At 45.0% G+C, this 15893-nt stretch overlaps 1 protein-coding gene across 1 annotated transcript in view; it reads right to left on the reverse strand.

The window, feature by feature from the left end:
• The window catches only part of dock9b (dedicator of cytokinesis 9b), a 187635-nt gene that overhangs the window by 151107 nt on the left and 20635 nt on the right, over positions 1-15893 (reverse strand). The gene's annotated exons all lie outside the window — the stretch shown is intronic.

A 15893-nucleotide genomic window follows, 5' to 3' on the forward strand; every position in this document is an offset into this window, starting at 1 on the left:
GCCAGTTAATGCACCAACCCTCGACATGGGAGGTAACTGGAGCACCAGGAGAAAACCCATGCCATCACAAGGAGAACGTGCGAACTCCCCACACAGAGATCACTGACTAAACCTGGATCTCTGACACCGAGAGGCAGCGACCCTGCTAACTGTCCCACTGCACTGCTCTGCACTCAACAAGGAAGCGATCGCCACCTGATTCTGAAGACTTGTAACTTGAAAGCCAATACAAAAGCAACTTTGCATTCATATCGCACCTTTAACCCAGATAAGCACTTCAAGCAGCTGGACGGGGTTGACATAAACAGCAGCACATTAATTAGAAGTGTCTAAGCTGCACCACTGTTTGTTCATTAAGCAAAGTGCAAAAATAATGTCACATACTTAAGCCCAAAAGTACGAGTTTATTTTGAACGGATAAGCTGGCTTGTTTTGCTAGAAGAAAATTCATAAACCATCAAGCTCAGAGGAAACTTTAGAAAACACATTCAATGGCCAAAAAAAAATCAGTTACACATGGAGCTACTTGTATAGGAACAGAATAGGCCATCCAAACCGTCTAGCCTGCTCCAAGATTCAATGATAGCCCAGCTCATCTACAATCTCACTCTGTACTCCTGCCTTTTCGCAGGTCAGTTTACATTTTGGTTATGAAAGATCGACCAGCCTCAGATTACTGTGGATGGAAGAGTGGGAAAACTCTTATCATGGAAATCCAATGAAAGATCAACACAAAATGTCAGTTCTTTCCTCCTCCCCCCGACCCCACCCCGCCTGTCCTACTGAGTGTCCCCTGCATTTTCAGAATTTACTTCAGGATGGTAGCATAGTGGTTAGCACAACGCTTTATGGTGATCTGGGTTCAATTCCGAGTGCTGCCTGGATGTTCTCCCAATGACCATGGGGGTTTCCTCTGGGTGTTGCAGTTCCCTCCCACAGTTGAAAGACTAACCAGTTGGTAGGATAATTGGTCACTGTAAATTGCCCTGTGACTGGGGTAGGGTTGGATCAGGAGTTGATGCGCGGTGTGGCTCTAAGGGCCAGGAGGACCTACTCCGCACTGTAACTCAGTAAATAAAAACATCTGGATCTCACTGTTAGACTCTCTTGACCTTTTGGTTACAATTGAGTTTTGCTTCTCCAAGCAACACACACAAAATGCTGGAGGAACTCAGCAAGCCAGGCAGCATCTATGGAAAAGAGTACAGCTGATGCTCTGGGCTGAGACTCTTCATCAGGACTGAAGTCTCAGCTTTTTTTTCCCCTGAAACGTCGACTGTTTACTCTATTCCACAAATGCTGTCTGGCCTGCCGTGTTCCTCCAGCATTGTGTGTGTGCGGCTTGGATTTCCAGCATCGGCAGATTTTATCTTGCTTTTGCTTCTCCAGTGCCGAGGCTGCGTGGGCATAAAATCCACCTGGGTCGACAGACCCACTCGCATTGGGAACTCAGTTAAACAAGAGTTAATGCTGGTCAGTCTAACTCTGAGAGCAAGCAGCTACAGTCCTCAACACACACACACACACACACACACACACACACACAAAGATGCAGACAAATGCAACCAATAATATGTGCACAATGGAAATACACACATGTAAAAGCACATGCCAGTACATGGGACATACGCCGTTTGATTTTTTTTTCTTTTACACAAAATACGAAGTTATTTTTAACTCGGGGACAAATAAAATGAGTTTTGTAATTCAGAGGAGTGCAGAATGAAAGGGTGACTTCACTGCTTAAGTGCAGGATGTCCTGTTCTATTCTTCTGCAGCCGATCACTCAGTGAAGCACAGACTATCTGACCAATTCCATCACTCAGCTTTCTACGACACAAATAGAAAGCGGGGCCAGGTTTTGCAGCCTGAGTGAGAGGCAGCCAGTGATTTCCTGACAAATCATTTCCAACAACCAGGGCAGCTGTACTCAACCCAAACTCGATTCTGTGTAATAGGAACACACTGAGGGGAGGGGATTGTTCAACTCTTCCTGTTGCTGCTTTTCAGTGAGCCCAGCTCAACTCTTCACACCCATCTCTTCCACAAAACCATTAATGTTTTTATTATCCTTCACCCATCAGGCTCCTGAACCAGCCTGGATAACTTCACTCACCTCAACACTCAACTGATTTCACAGCTGATGGACTCACTTCCAACTCGTGTTCTTTGTACCACTTGCTTGCATGTTTATTGTTATTATTATGTATATGCAGATTCTCTTCTTTTGCACCTTAATTGTTTGACAATCATCAGGGAGGTGGTCACTCAAGTTGCAGGAGGAGAGGGGAAGGGAATAGGCAGCTAACGCAAAGTACCCCTCTGGCTGTTCCCCTCGGAGATAGGCATACCATTTTGGATACTGTGGATACCAGTAGAAGCCACAGCGACTGGGTCTCTCTGAATCTGGCTCTGTGGCCCAGAAGGGAATGAGGGAGAAGAGAAGTGCAGTGGGGATAAGGGATCGATAGTTAGCAGAGTAGGTAGGAGATTCCGTGGACGTGGAAGAAACACCCAGTTGGTATGTTGCCTCCCAGGTGCCAGAGTCATGTCTCAGATCGGGTCCACAGCATTCTAAAAGGGGAGGGTGAGCAGCCAGAAGTTGTACTGATGCACAGACCGACATAAATACGAAAAGAATGAGGTCCCGAAGGGGGAGTATAGGAAGTTAGGTAGAAAGCTATAAAACAGAGACTCAAGGGTAGTAAAATCTGGATTATTGTCTGTGCCACATGCGGTTGAGGGTAAGAATAGGATGAATTTGCAGATAAACACAAGGTGGAGGAATTGGTGTAGGGGGAAGGGTTTCAGATTTCTGAGTCATTGGGATCTCTTCTGGGGAAGGTATGACCTGCACAAAAAGGACAGCTGAACTTGAGGGGCACCAATATCTTTGCCATCAGGCTTGCTAGAGTTGTTGAGGGGTTCTTAAATTAATTTGGTAAGGGGATGGGAACCAGAGTGATAGGGTTGAGGGTGAAGAAGTTGGAAGCCACGTCAGTGGATATATTTAAAGTGGAGGTTGATAGGTTCTTGAAAGGTTATGGGGTGAAGGCAGGAGAATGGGGTTGAGAAGGTAAAAAATCTGCCATGATTGAATGGCTGAGCAGATCGATGGGCCTAACGACCAATTCTGCTCCAACATCTTAGGGCCTTATATCTACCCAGATGGCACACAAAACAAAGTTTTTCACTGCGCCTCGGTACACGTGTCAACAATAAATTAAACTAGAGATTAATTTTATTGATTTATTTTGCGATACAGCACGGAGCAGGCCTTTCCAGCCCTTTGAGCCATGCCACCCCAGCAACCTCCAACAGACACAATTAACCCTAACCTAATCACGGGATAATTCACATGACTACTTGGTATGGTTTTGGACCGTGGAAGGAAATGGGAGCGCCCAGGGAAAAGCCACGCATTCCACGGGTAGGACGCACAGACTCCCTACAGAACAGGGCCAAAGTTGCCCTGAGCTGGAACGGCGTTGCACTAACTGCTATGCCACCATGATGCCCACGTAGAGGCTCTTTCTCCATTCCCACACTCAACGCTGGTTGGAAGAAAGTATCAATTCCCTCCTCGGCAGGGGGAGGTCCCTCTTCACATATGATATCTTTTATTGGGCGAGGGAGGGCTTGGGTGTTAGATGTGATTGCTGCCGGTTTTTTGGTGTGGGAGAAGCTTGGGAGTTTAGGGGTTTGATGTTTTAGCTGCTGTGCCCGTGTCTGAGTGGGTGATCTATTAGTTTTTGTGTGAGTGAGAAGTTGAGGTGGTTACGGGTTTGATGTTTTAGCTGCCATGTCTAGGTGGGCGATTTGTTAGTTTTTATGCAAGGGAGAGGTTGGAGGGGGATTTGGGTTTGCGAGTCTAGTTTCTTTTTCCTGCGAGGGGAGGGCCCTCAACAACTTCCATGTTTTTTTCCGTATTTTATGGCTATCTGGAGAAGACGAATTTCCGAGTTGTGTTCTACATACATACTTTGATAATAAAATGAACCTTTGGAAACTTGAATCAAATTTCCTTTTTAAGGGCCATATTCAGGTCACGAGCACTGTGCGCGAATTTGAAGGGGCAGAGAGGGTGGGAACTCCATCACTGAGCACAGTGGGATACTGAGAGACAATAGATGGGTGTGGGTTGCGTCAACTCTGTTGCTGAGCTTCCTACTGGTGCCTCAGGGACCTCCATGTACACAATGCCTGGGTCACAGCGAGAACTGAAAACCACCTGGATTACAGCAGCATACAAAGCAAGTAAGGATTTCTCGTCAGAGAACATTGAGCAAATGACTCCGTTAAACAGCCCGCTATTGTTCTGGGCAGGATCAACAGTATCTCACAGAAACATCAAGTTTCTCCAACAATCAGATTATTCACCCAAGTTAGATCAAAATAGATCCTAGTAGAGAGGCTGAAAGTGAATTTTTGTCCGGTAGTAAATATTATCACAGCACTGCTGCTGTACAAATCTTAAAACTCATAAACAAAAGCAGGCTCCTGGAGGAGCTCAGCAGGCCGGAAGGGAAAAGGACAGTCAACAATTCTGGTTGAGAACCTTCGCTGGACCCTCCATCAATGCTGCCTAACCTGCCCAGTTCTTCCAGCAATCTGTTTTTTGCTCCAGATTCCTGCACCCACAGTCTCCTTGTGTCTCCACTTAAGAAAAACATTATGCTAATTAAAACATCATTCCACAGCATCATTTATCTGCATCATTTTTAGGCGTGTATGCATATTAATAGAAGATTTTTCAGTAATCCCATTCTGGCCTGGAACACGGTTTGTTCCACATGGACTCAACCCTCCACAGTTGACCACTGAAATCAAGTTCAGAAGCCATTAGTTTTGAGAATTGTGTGATTTGTGCAATTTAATGAACAGGTACTCCGCTACAGGGGAAATTAATGCATCATCAGTTAAAGCTGTCTGTGGCTGTTACTAACAAAACAAATAAAAGTGTTCCAATATACAGAACACTCAAAGAATCTTGCAAATATTGTTTATCTTTTATGTTTATGTTTTACTTGTTATGCTACGTGCTTGCGATTTGCATTGGTGTACTATTGTTACATCTACCATGATACAGTGAAAAGCTTGTTTTGCATACTGATTATAATCATGACACTTTGCATTGAGGTAGAAAAATGCAAAACAATTACAATGCAGATTAAGCTTAAAAGCTATCGAGAAACAGCAGTACAGGTGAAAGACAGTGTGCAAGATCACGAGGTAGATGATGGTGCAACTAGAATTGCACTTAGGTATGTGACAATAAACCCAACTTTCCTTCATTTTTTTTCTACGAATCAGAACCAACCCAAATCTCGCAAGTCAGGGTGAGTCTTACATGTGTGTAATCAAAGCCGTTATATCTACCTTGAAAACATCACAGTCTGAACATGTGCGAGAATGCATGCTACTGCAGTTAAGCATACCAACATTTAGTAGAAGGGGCATGTAGCAGGAAAGCCTTTTGTTTCTTGTATTTCTTTACAACTTTTTTTTAAATGGGTCTCATTGAGTCTGTGACAGTCTGCTTACCATCTGTCTTAACCCCTGGTTTTGTTTCCCTGTAACCTATCTCTCACATCACTTTCAAAGATTCTTCATCTCATGTTCTCAATATTTATTGCTTATTTACTTATTATTATTATTATTATTATTACTACAATCCCTTTCTTTTTGTCCTTGCACAATTTGTGTCGTTTGCACACTGGTTGAACATCCAAGTTGGTGAGGTCTTTCATTGATTCTGTTATGGTTATTAATCTATGGATTATTGAGTATGCCCACAAGAAAATGAATCTCAGGGCTGTGTACGGTGACATATATGCACTTTGTTAATAAATTTTCTTTGAACCCAAAACCAAAAAGATACCACCCTTGCCCCATTCCTCGTCTTCCTTTTGATCAATTCACCAACAGTATCAGCCAAAGCTGGAAAGTTTGAGACCAACTATTGTTTTATACATCAACATTGAAAAAATGCTCCAGTTGCTGCTCAGAAAATGAGCACGGTGAGGCTGCTCCCAGTGATAAGGTCCAATGGGCTTTATACTCGTGATGTTCTACTGCAAGGTTCCTGGTCCATTTCATACAAGCTAAATATTGTGATGGGTTTGGAGTCACATACATGCCAGACTGGGTCACAGAGACAGGCAGCTCCTTTTCCCCGAACATCATAAGTGAACCAGACACTTACCCAACAACCCAAAAGCTTCACTTACACAATTACCAACTTATTCTACTTCATTATATTTTCACTAATTAACTGAACCATCTCCTCCCAGCTTCTCATTTCTCCTGTACCTGCAGAATCTCTTATGTTTAGATGGTTTAGTCCCGACTCATAGACTGAAAGTCTGCAACCATCCTCCCGTTCCAACTCCGTTTGTCAGACCCTGAGCTCGGAGTGCAGAGGGCAGTGACGATTGTACAGAAACAAAAGCACCAAAATCAGTCAGCACCTCACCAGAAGGCAAGTGTGCCAAAGGAATTCCGACAGTCATCGGAGACTCTCTGCAAGAGGTCAGGAGTTACAAAATGCCTTGACTTGCTACAAATGAAACACAGATATCTGCACTGTGCGCTGCTCAGTGTACAAGTCCTCCCTGCCAAAAAACCATGGAAGCAAAATAAGCAAGCCTCTGTGGTGAATTCATTCATCTGAATGAAACTATTTCTTGGAACTGGATAATGGAGGGTAAATAGAACAAAGTCCAAGAAAGGAAAACAAAAGCTAGAACAAAAATCACTTTCTGAAGTAGTGTTGTCCTTTATACGGCCTTGACTGTACCATAAACTCTTCAAGATCAAAATCCCGGATCAGGAGCAAGCCTTCACCGTACAAGCAGCTTGTTCAATAAAGACTCCATAAGCAGAACCTTACAAGACAAGCTATAAATTATGCAAGTGATTGCACTCTGTATTTGCCCAACAATACAGAACTCATCTCTGCTGAAGAAATTGACTGCCAACCCTTCCCTGTGTCTCTGGCACAGAGAGCCGAGGCCAGTTATGGTCATACTGAATGGTGGGGCAAGCTTGAAATGCCTTGTGGCTCCTCCTACTCCTATTGTCGGACTTTTTAGCGCTTTGGTGTCAGACGGTTTCAAGTCCCACACCAGGTACATCAGCACTACATCACAGCTGTACTCTGGTGCAGTACTGAGGGACTGCTGCACTTTAGATATGATGTCCACTGTGGGTACAAAATAAGTGCACAAATACAATGAAAAGCTCTCTTGCAGCAGCACCGCAGGCACGTAGATTCAGACAACACGCGGAACACAAATTATACACGGCAGTGAAGTAAAAGTGTGAAAAACAAGCTATCGGTGCAAAACCACAATCAGAGACAAGTCCGTGGTAGCGCGAGGGGTGGTCCTTCACGTTCTGTTCCTGAGGTAGGGCGGGGGTGGAGCCAGTCGGTTCAAGAACATGGTGAATGTAGGAAAGCAGCTGAGCAAGATCAGGAAGTTTTCCACAGTCAAGTGGCCAACATTAGTCATGGAGCCAAACACAGATGGGTCTGTACACCTGGCTGACTGAGCTTACTTTGTGCAAACTGAACACTGTTTCGTCCACTAGACCCAAGTTTTCCTGAGTTCAATGTGTATTGAAAAGTACTTCTACTTTTTGCATTTAATTAAACTTTTTATTTTATATATATGAGGGGTGATTGATAAGTTTGTGGCCTATGGCAGAAGGAGTCAATTTTTGAGAACCTAGCACATTTATTTTTCAACATAGTCCCCTCCTACATTTACACACTTAGTCCAGCGGTCGTGAAGCATACGGATCTGGGACCTCCAGAAAGTGTCTACAAACGGGTGATTGATAAGTTTGTGGCCTAAGGTAGAAGGAGACGAGTTGTACAACTCTCGTTACATGCACATGCAGTTCAACTCTTTGAGTGATTATGTAGAAAGTTTGAAGTTAATAATTCATCTCCTTCTACCTTAGGCCACAAACTTATCAAACACCCCTGCTGTGGACACTTTCTGGCAGTCCACAATCCGTATGCTCCATGACCTCTAGACTAAGTGTGTAAACGTAGGAGGGGACGATGTTGAAAAATAAATGTGCTAGGTTTTCTAAAATTGACTCCTACCTTAGGCCACGAACATATGAATCACCCCTCATATCTATACTTACTGTAATTCACAGTTTTTATTATTATGTATAAAGTACTGCTGCCACAAAACCAACAAATTTCACTGCATACGCTGGTGATATTAAACCTGATTCTGCTTCAGTGCTCAAGTTCAAGTAAAGGCTGTTAGCACGAACCGTACAAAACCTGCATTTTAACAGGCTGCACAGAACAGACACCCAAGTTGATCAATCCATTGCAAAGTGGTACAGGAGAGGGGACAAATGAAAACCCCGGTTTATCTGGCTGTGTGAGTCTAGGAAAGACATTCTCTGGTCCCGCCAAGCCCATGAGATTGAGACGGCCCTCCCACCCCAAACCCCGGTTTGTGTGGATGCTGTGTAATTTGCAACCCTCTTACCAATTAGTGCCATGAAATAACAGACAGTACACTGCATACAAATAAAGGAATTATATTTATGAAATGTAACTTAACTAAAGGGTTAGTAAGGAAAAACAAAAAGGAGAGGGCCCCTTTTAATCAAACAGTCAAATGTGCACAAGTTGGAGTTTAACTTTTACTGATATTTGCCGATCCTCATTCAATCTCAGCACCTGGCTTCATCAACTCACAGTCCTGCACCAGGTCGAACCCTATGGCCCGTTCTCTCCAGCATCCTCTCTCTTCATCTCCCGCTGACCAAAAGCCCCGAGACAAGTCTTAGTGTCCCTCGCCAAAAAACCCTCCCCCCAGCTCCACCATCCTAATTGGATGGCTCACATTCCTCGTCATCCTTTATCTTCAACAATAACCCAAACAGGCTGAAAGCAGAACAGAACTGCTAAATGAGATACCTACAGCAAACAGTAAAAATGTGAACCTGGGCATTACATAAGAAAAAGGCTTGAAAGGTTACAGCTATCAGAAAAGGCTGGAACTCTGCACAAGAAAAGGAGGGCTGAGGGGTGACCCAGGAGAAGTTCTATGTTGAAGAGAAACTTTCCACATATGGAGGAGCCACCTACTTAACCTGAACACAAATAAATGCCATCTGGGATTTAGCTGAAACCTGTTCACCCAGACAGTGTGGAAATTGAGGAACTTGTTCCCTCCAGAAGCGGTCAAGATGAAGAGCGGCAATGAGCTTAAAATGAAGCTGCATAAACATACGAAGGCAGGGTACTTGATTTCATCTGATAGATTAATCTTCTATTCCTCCCCCCCTACATTCTTGTAATTCTTAAACTCTTATAAACGCACTGTTTGCAGTTTTTAATCTGTTACTTCCAACATAGAAATCAAGAGCTCAAAGACTACATGGAGGTCACGTTCTCTTTAAAATTTATGAAACAAAAGCGAGCATTATTAATTTAAGACAGCCTGCTAAAGTTAAAAGCTTAATAATAAATAGAACAAAGGAAAGAGTAGGAGGTGTTGAGAACACTTAAAATCTTTAATTTACCTTTAATTTAAAAAATTGGAAGTTTATTTAGAAATACTGTTGCCAGAACGAAGGGAAACTTCTGACACAGACCAAATTGTCATCAAAAACTGTTGCTTGTTCCTGCAACAGGACACCAGAAGTGGAATACCACTGGCTCACAAAAAAAGTTTTGTAACATTAAAAAGTGATTTGCATTTAAAAAAAAAACACTTGCTTTATATTTCAGAAGCTATCTGAAGTGTTTTAGAGCCAATGTAAAGCACTCTTAAGAATAATTAATACTGCAGGAAGTGTGGGAGCCAAAATGCAGATACAAAGCTCCACAAACACAACTGTGATAATGGTCAAATATACTGCTTTGGTAATGATATATTCAGGATAACACCCACTGAGATCAAAGATTATTTACCTACAGAAATTCAGTGGCCACTTTATTAGGTACCTCACAAACTGGCTGATAAGATACTTACATTAATAAGGTGTACCTGATAAACAAGATCTTGCATGTCTCCCACTGCTACAGTTGGAAGTTCCTACCTGCTTCAACAGGGCAACAGTTATACCAGTGCATGAGCCGCCTAAATGACCATCGTCCAGAAGCACTCACATCTACAGTGAAGAAATGCTTCGAGAGGTTGGTCAAGGCTAGAATCAACACCCATCTCAAGAAGGACCTGGACCCATTGCAATTTTGTCTATCGCTACAACAGATCTACAGCGGATGCGATCCCACTGGCTCTTCACGCAGCCTCGGACCACCTGGACAATGCAAATACCTACGTTAGGATGCTGTTTATTGACTACAGCTCAGCATTTAACACCATCGTTCCTACAGTCCTGATCAAAAAGCTACAGAATCTTAGCCTCTGTACCTCCTTCTGTAATTGGATCCTCAACTTCCTAACCGGAAGACCACAATCGGTGCTGATTGGAAACAACATCTTCACTTCACTGACAATTAACACTGGTGCCCACTGCTCTTCTCTCTCTACACCCATGACTATGTGGCTAGGCATAGCTCAAGTAGCATCCGTAAATTTGCTGATGATACAACCATTGTTGGCAGAATTTCAGATGGTGATGCAAGAGTGTACAGGAGCGAGATATACCAGTTAGTTGAATGGTGTCACAGCAACAACCTTGCACTCACCATCAGCAAGACCAAAGAGCTGATTCTGGACTTCAGGAAGGGCAAGGCCAGGGAACACAAATCAATCCTCATAGAGGGACCCAACCTAGACACAGCGTATTGATAAAGGCGGCAAGACAGCAGTTATATTTCATTAGGAGTTTGAGGAGATTTGGTTTGTCAACTAAAGCACTCTGCAACACTGAGCGTCATAGGAAGTCATTCCTGCCTGTGGCCATCAAACTTTACAGCTCCTCCCTCGGAGTGTCAGACACCCTGAACCAATAGGCTGATCCTGGAAACACGAGGAAATCTGCAGATGCTGGAAATTCAAACAACAACACACACAAAATGCTGGTAGAACGCAGCAGGCCAGGCAGCATCTATAGGGAGAAGCGCTGTCGACGTTTCAGGCCGAGACCCTTTGTCAGGCTGGTCCTGGACTTATTTCCACTTGGCATGATTTACTTGTTATTATTTAATTATTTATGGTTTTATATTGCTATATTTCTACACTATTCTTGGTTGGTGCGGCTGTAACGAAACCCAATTTCCCTCGGGATCAATAAAGTATCTCTGTCTGTCTGTCCAAAATGTCTACAAACATACTGTGGGAGCATTCCGACTGGCTGCATCACTGTCTGGTATAGTTGCAAGTCTTCCAGCGCCAACACAGCATTCCCACAACTTACTAACCCTAACTTGTACATCCTTGGAACGTGGAAGGGAACTAGAACACCCAGAGGGAAACCCAAACGGTCACAGGGAGAACTTATAAACTCATCAACCAGCAGCAGGATTTGAACCCCAATCTTACAGCTGCTGCTAAAAAGCTTAACGCTAATTGATACATTAATCAACCGTCACTCCTCTCCCATGAGAAACATCACAGCAGTTCTGATGGGATTTCCCACAATCTCACCCATCCTCACCCTCCTTACAGTTTAGAATAAACATTTTCCCTCCCTTTTCTAGATCTAATTTAGAGTCTTCAGCTTCACTTCTCTCTCCATAGATGCTTCCACACTGGCATTTTCTGCTCTCTCATTTCCAGATTTCCAGCATTAAGTTTTATTTTCAATTTAATGATTCTACGGCAAGAGTCATATTCTGCGAGCTAACTTAAGAACCTGTATTCTTCCTGGAGTCTCTGGAGCTTGCACCAGCTGCTGTCAGAACATTCATGGGAAAAGCATTCTCTGCCGCCTGAAAACTAATGCCAAAGACTCAGAAATTTATGTCAGGTTAGTAAACTGAGATTACCTGAAATAACTGACAAGTTGCCAGAAACAGCTCCCAAAAATAATGGGAATTCGACCAGATTGAGCAGGCCGCAGGATCAGTGATAAACCAACACTAATCTTTCAACAAGGTGTAATATTTTGCCTTTTATTTCTAGCGCACATCACTCCTGTTCGCTCCCTAACCCTTCATGAACCACCCACCCTCCCACCCCATTCCCGTTCCAAAGGGGACCAGCACAAAACCCCACCGGAGTGTGGAGAGGGTCCTCAGCTGTCAGAAATACCTCCCTTTCAACTAATTAAGCTGACGCTGACAATGAGCTGGACATCTGGGTACAGCCCCCAACCTGATGGTCTGAGCTCCTGTACCTCCTTCCTGACAGTAGTGGGTCAAAGAGATTGTGGGACGGGCACTAAGGATCCCAAATATGCTTCGGGCCCTTCGTCTGCAACACATCCAGTAAATGTCACAAATCGGGGAGAGGAAAACCCCAGAGATCCTCTCAGCGATACCTACATAGATACTGCCTGACTTGCTAAGTTCCTCCAGCACGTTGCGTGTGTTGTTCCAGATTCTCAGCATTTGCAGAATATCCTGACTTTATGCCGGAGGAGCTCGGCGGTTTGTGAAGCATCTGGAGGGAAACAGACAGTCCACATTTTGGGTTGAGATCCTTTTTGATCTCGACTCCCACAGTGTACTTGTCAGATATATTCTGTGGCTACTTTATTAGGTACACCTGTCCACCTGCTCCTTAATGCAAATATCTAATCAGCCAATCAGGTGGCAGCCTGTAGATATTACTCAAGAAGTTCAGTTGTTTTTCCAGACTAAACACCAGAGCGGGGAAGAAATTTGATCTAAGTGACTTTGACAGTGGAATGATTGTTGGCACCAGGCAGGGTAGTTTGAGTATCTCAGAAGCTGCTGATCTCCTGGGATTTTCACACAAAAACGGTCTCCAAAATTTACAAAGAATCGTGCAAAAAACAAAAAGCATCCAATGAGCAGCAGTTCTGTGTGCAAAAAGGGCTTGTTAGTGAGAGATCGGAGGAGAATGGCCAGACTGGTTCAAGTTGAGAGGAAGGCAGCAGTAACTCAAATAGTCATGCATTTACAACAGTGGTGTGCAGAAGAGAATCTCTGAACGCACAACGCGCCAAACCTTGAAAGCGGATGGGCTACAGCAGCAGAATTCCATGAATACACATTCAGCGGTCACTGTATCAGGTACAGGAGGTAGATAATAAAGTGGCTAAGTGTAGTCATTCTTCGTCAATCAGCAGGCTCCATCGTCATTGTGGGACCTTCCTGTGTGTGACCCCTACATTACAAATCAGCCTTCAACCCAACCGCAGTTCAGCTGCATGAAATCTGGGAGGTCCCGAGGGGGTGAAAGTCACAAAACAAATACAGAGCTTTTCTTCCTATTCCCAATGTCATTTTCAATGCTTTACAACCTACGCTCTGTAGCATAAATTAGTTCACATTCCACGCTTGCAAAGCCACACAAAATATGCATAGTTTCCGCACAAGTGCAAAATATTAAACATATATACTCTTTCACTTCAGCTCTTGGGGATCTGTTTTCTAGCACAAGCAACAATGGTCAAATAACCAATGCACAGACCATAGACGTTGACAGACAATGAAAACTCTGGGGGGTGGGGGGGGGGGGAAGACAATGGTGATTCCTGGCCAGGAAATAAAACTACTATACAAGAATGAAATTCCTTTCCCGAACACCCACACCAGCCAGTGAAGTGACTTGATGACCAGTCCCTGCTATGACACATTCTGGATGATAAGCACACACAGAAAACAGCAGGTAATATCGGTTTACTCAACTAGAATAACTGAAACGCAATGAATCCGTTGCAAAGCTCCGAATATAGAGTTTTGGGGGTGTTTTCTAACACACATACACAAACTAAATTTGTTATAAATGATCCATGCCAATTTAAATAACCCCCCCCCCCCCCACCAACCCACCCACATACTGGGGAAGCTGAACTTGAGTGGACTTGCGATGGTCATATGTTATTGTACCACCCTTTCTCCACACACACACACAGATCTACAACCATGGAGCACAGACATACATCCACTGAAAAGACCAACACGCGCACAAGACATAAAGCCAATGGACACAGATACACGGAATGGACCTACATCCAGTGACACAAGCGCACACAGAATAGACATACACCCACTGGAAACTGTAACACACACACAGACAGACACTGAACATCGACTCACAGAATGGACCTACTTCTACTGAGCACACACAGAGACAAAACAGAACTACACCCACTGAACACAGACACGCGGAACAGACCAACATATTAGCTGGAAAAAAACACACACACACACACACTGAGAACACACAAACAATTATCTGCACCCATGGAACGAACACACACAGACAGAATCGACCTACACCCACTGAGCAGGAACACACACACAAAGACACAGCAGACGCCACCCCCGGGCTAATCCTGGGATCGGAGCTGCCAGGTGCATCGCTCGGGAAAAGCTGGGCAGACACCGTAACCGTGGGAAGCTCCGGGGCTGGGGTTAACGTCGCACTTACATCCAAGGTCTTGTCGGTGATTTCACTCAAGGGGATCTGCCCCACATCCAGCTCGGACTCGCAGGCTGCGCTTCTGTACCTCTGCACTGGCTCCACCGCATGGAGATCCTTCTTAAAGAGTCGGTTCACTCTCCCTTGTATCATCTCGCCCCGGACGCCGTGTCGGTTCCCCGTACCGGGCCACCAAAACTTTCACAAAGTCGTAGTCAAAAACTTTCAGCGAAGCAACGTGTCGTCCGCATTCCCAATTCAGTCCCGTAGGAAGAGAGAGAGAGAGACAGAGGAGGGAAGGGCAGCCCAGAGCTGGTGGGAACTTGGTCACATCTCGTCCACGGAAAGTTTCCAGCCAAGTTCCTTCAGTCGCAGATCGGGGAATGCGCAATTCGCAGGGACAAATCCTCCCAGCTGCTGGGGCAGGGCGGAGCAGGCAGAGAGACTGCGAACCGCCTCCACCCTCAGCACTTCAAACTCTTGCTCCGGGAACATGTGAACTGCACCGCTGGAGACATCAGGTTTTTTCACTGGTAGATGTCAGGAAATACGCTGTTCTGTGGCTGCAGAACAGTGCAAGTCATTAAAATAACTGAGTTCCCCCCTGCACACCTCACGTTTAACTCCACGATCACCCACTCACCCTAAAAGATATCTAAATCCATGATGAAGACCTCTTGGCTTGCAAACTTCACAAGCTAGCGCTGCTTCAACGCTTACAGATTAATCGGCAGTGCGTTAACACAGGCGATTAAACCAACTCCTCGCTCACTTAGCAAACTTAACAGTGGGAGGTTGGCCAGCGGCGGGGTGCGTCAGGGGGTCAGTACGTGAACTGAACCCCAAGTTTCAGGCAACTTGAACCTCTTTCGCTGTTGGATATTCGACCCCAAGATGTTGGGCGGGGGGAGGGGGGAGGTAAAATCGATGGAAGGGATCGACGTCTGGGGGCAAAGGAAGATGTGACGGTCGGGGGGGGCCGATGGGAAAGGACAGTAGGGGGAATGTGCTGGGGTGGGGGTTAGGACTGATGGGGTGAGGCAGGGAGGGGAAAAGAGGGGTGAGGAAAGAGGTGAAGGAAGGGTTGAGGTGATGGGGCAGGCAAGAGGAGTGGGTTAGGGGCTGGGGATTGACAAGGGGTGCGGGTGTGGGGAGCTGTGAGTGGGGGCAGAGAGGAATGAGTAGTGGAGTGGAGGTTTGGGGGATGAGGGGAGAAGTGGGTGGGAGGAAGGGACGGATGGGGTGAGGGGCAGGTTGGGTAGGGCTGCAGGATGTAGGGGAGCTGGGAGTGTACAGGGAAGCAAAAGAGAGGAAAGGACAAGAGACAGGTCTATTTAGGAAGGACTTCCATGTACAAGAAAAATCTGGAACTCCGCCTCTGCGAAGAACAGT

This window comes from Hemitrygon akajei, chromosome 2 (assembly GCF_048418815.1).
Source record: "Hemitrygon akajei chromosome 2, sHemAka1.3, whole genome shotgun sequence".
In the NCBI taxonomy this organism is placed as follows: domain Eukaryota; kingdom Metazoa; phylum Chordata; class Chondrichthyes; order Myliobatiformes; family Dasyatidae; genus Hemitrygon; species Hemitrygon akajei.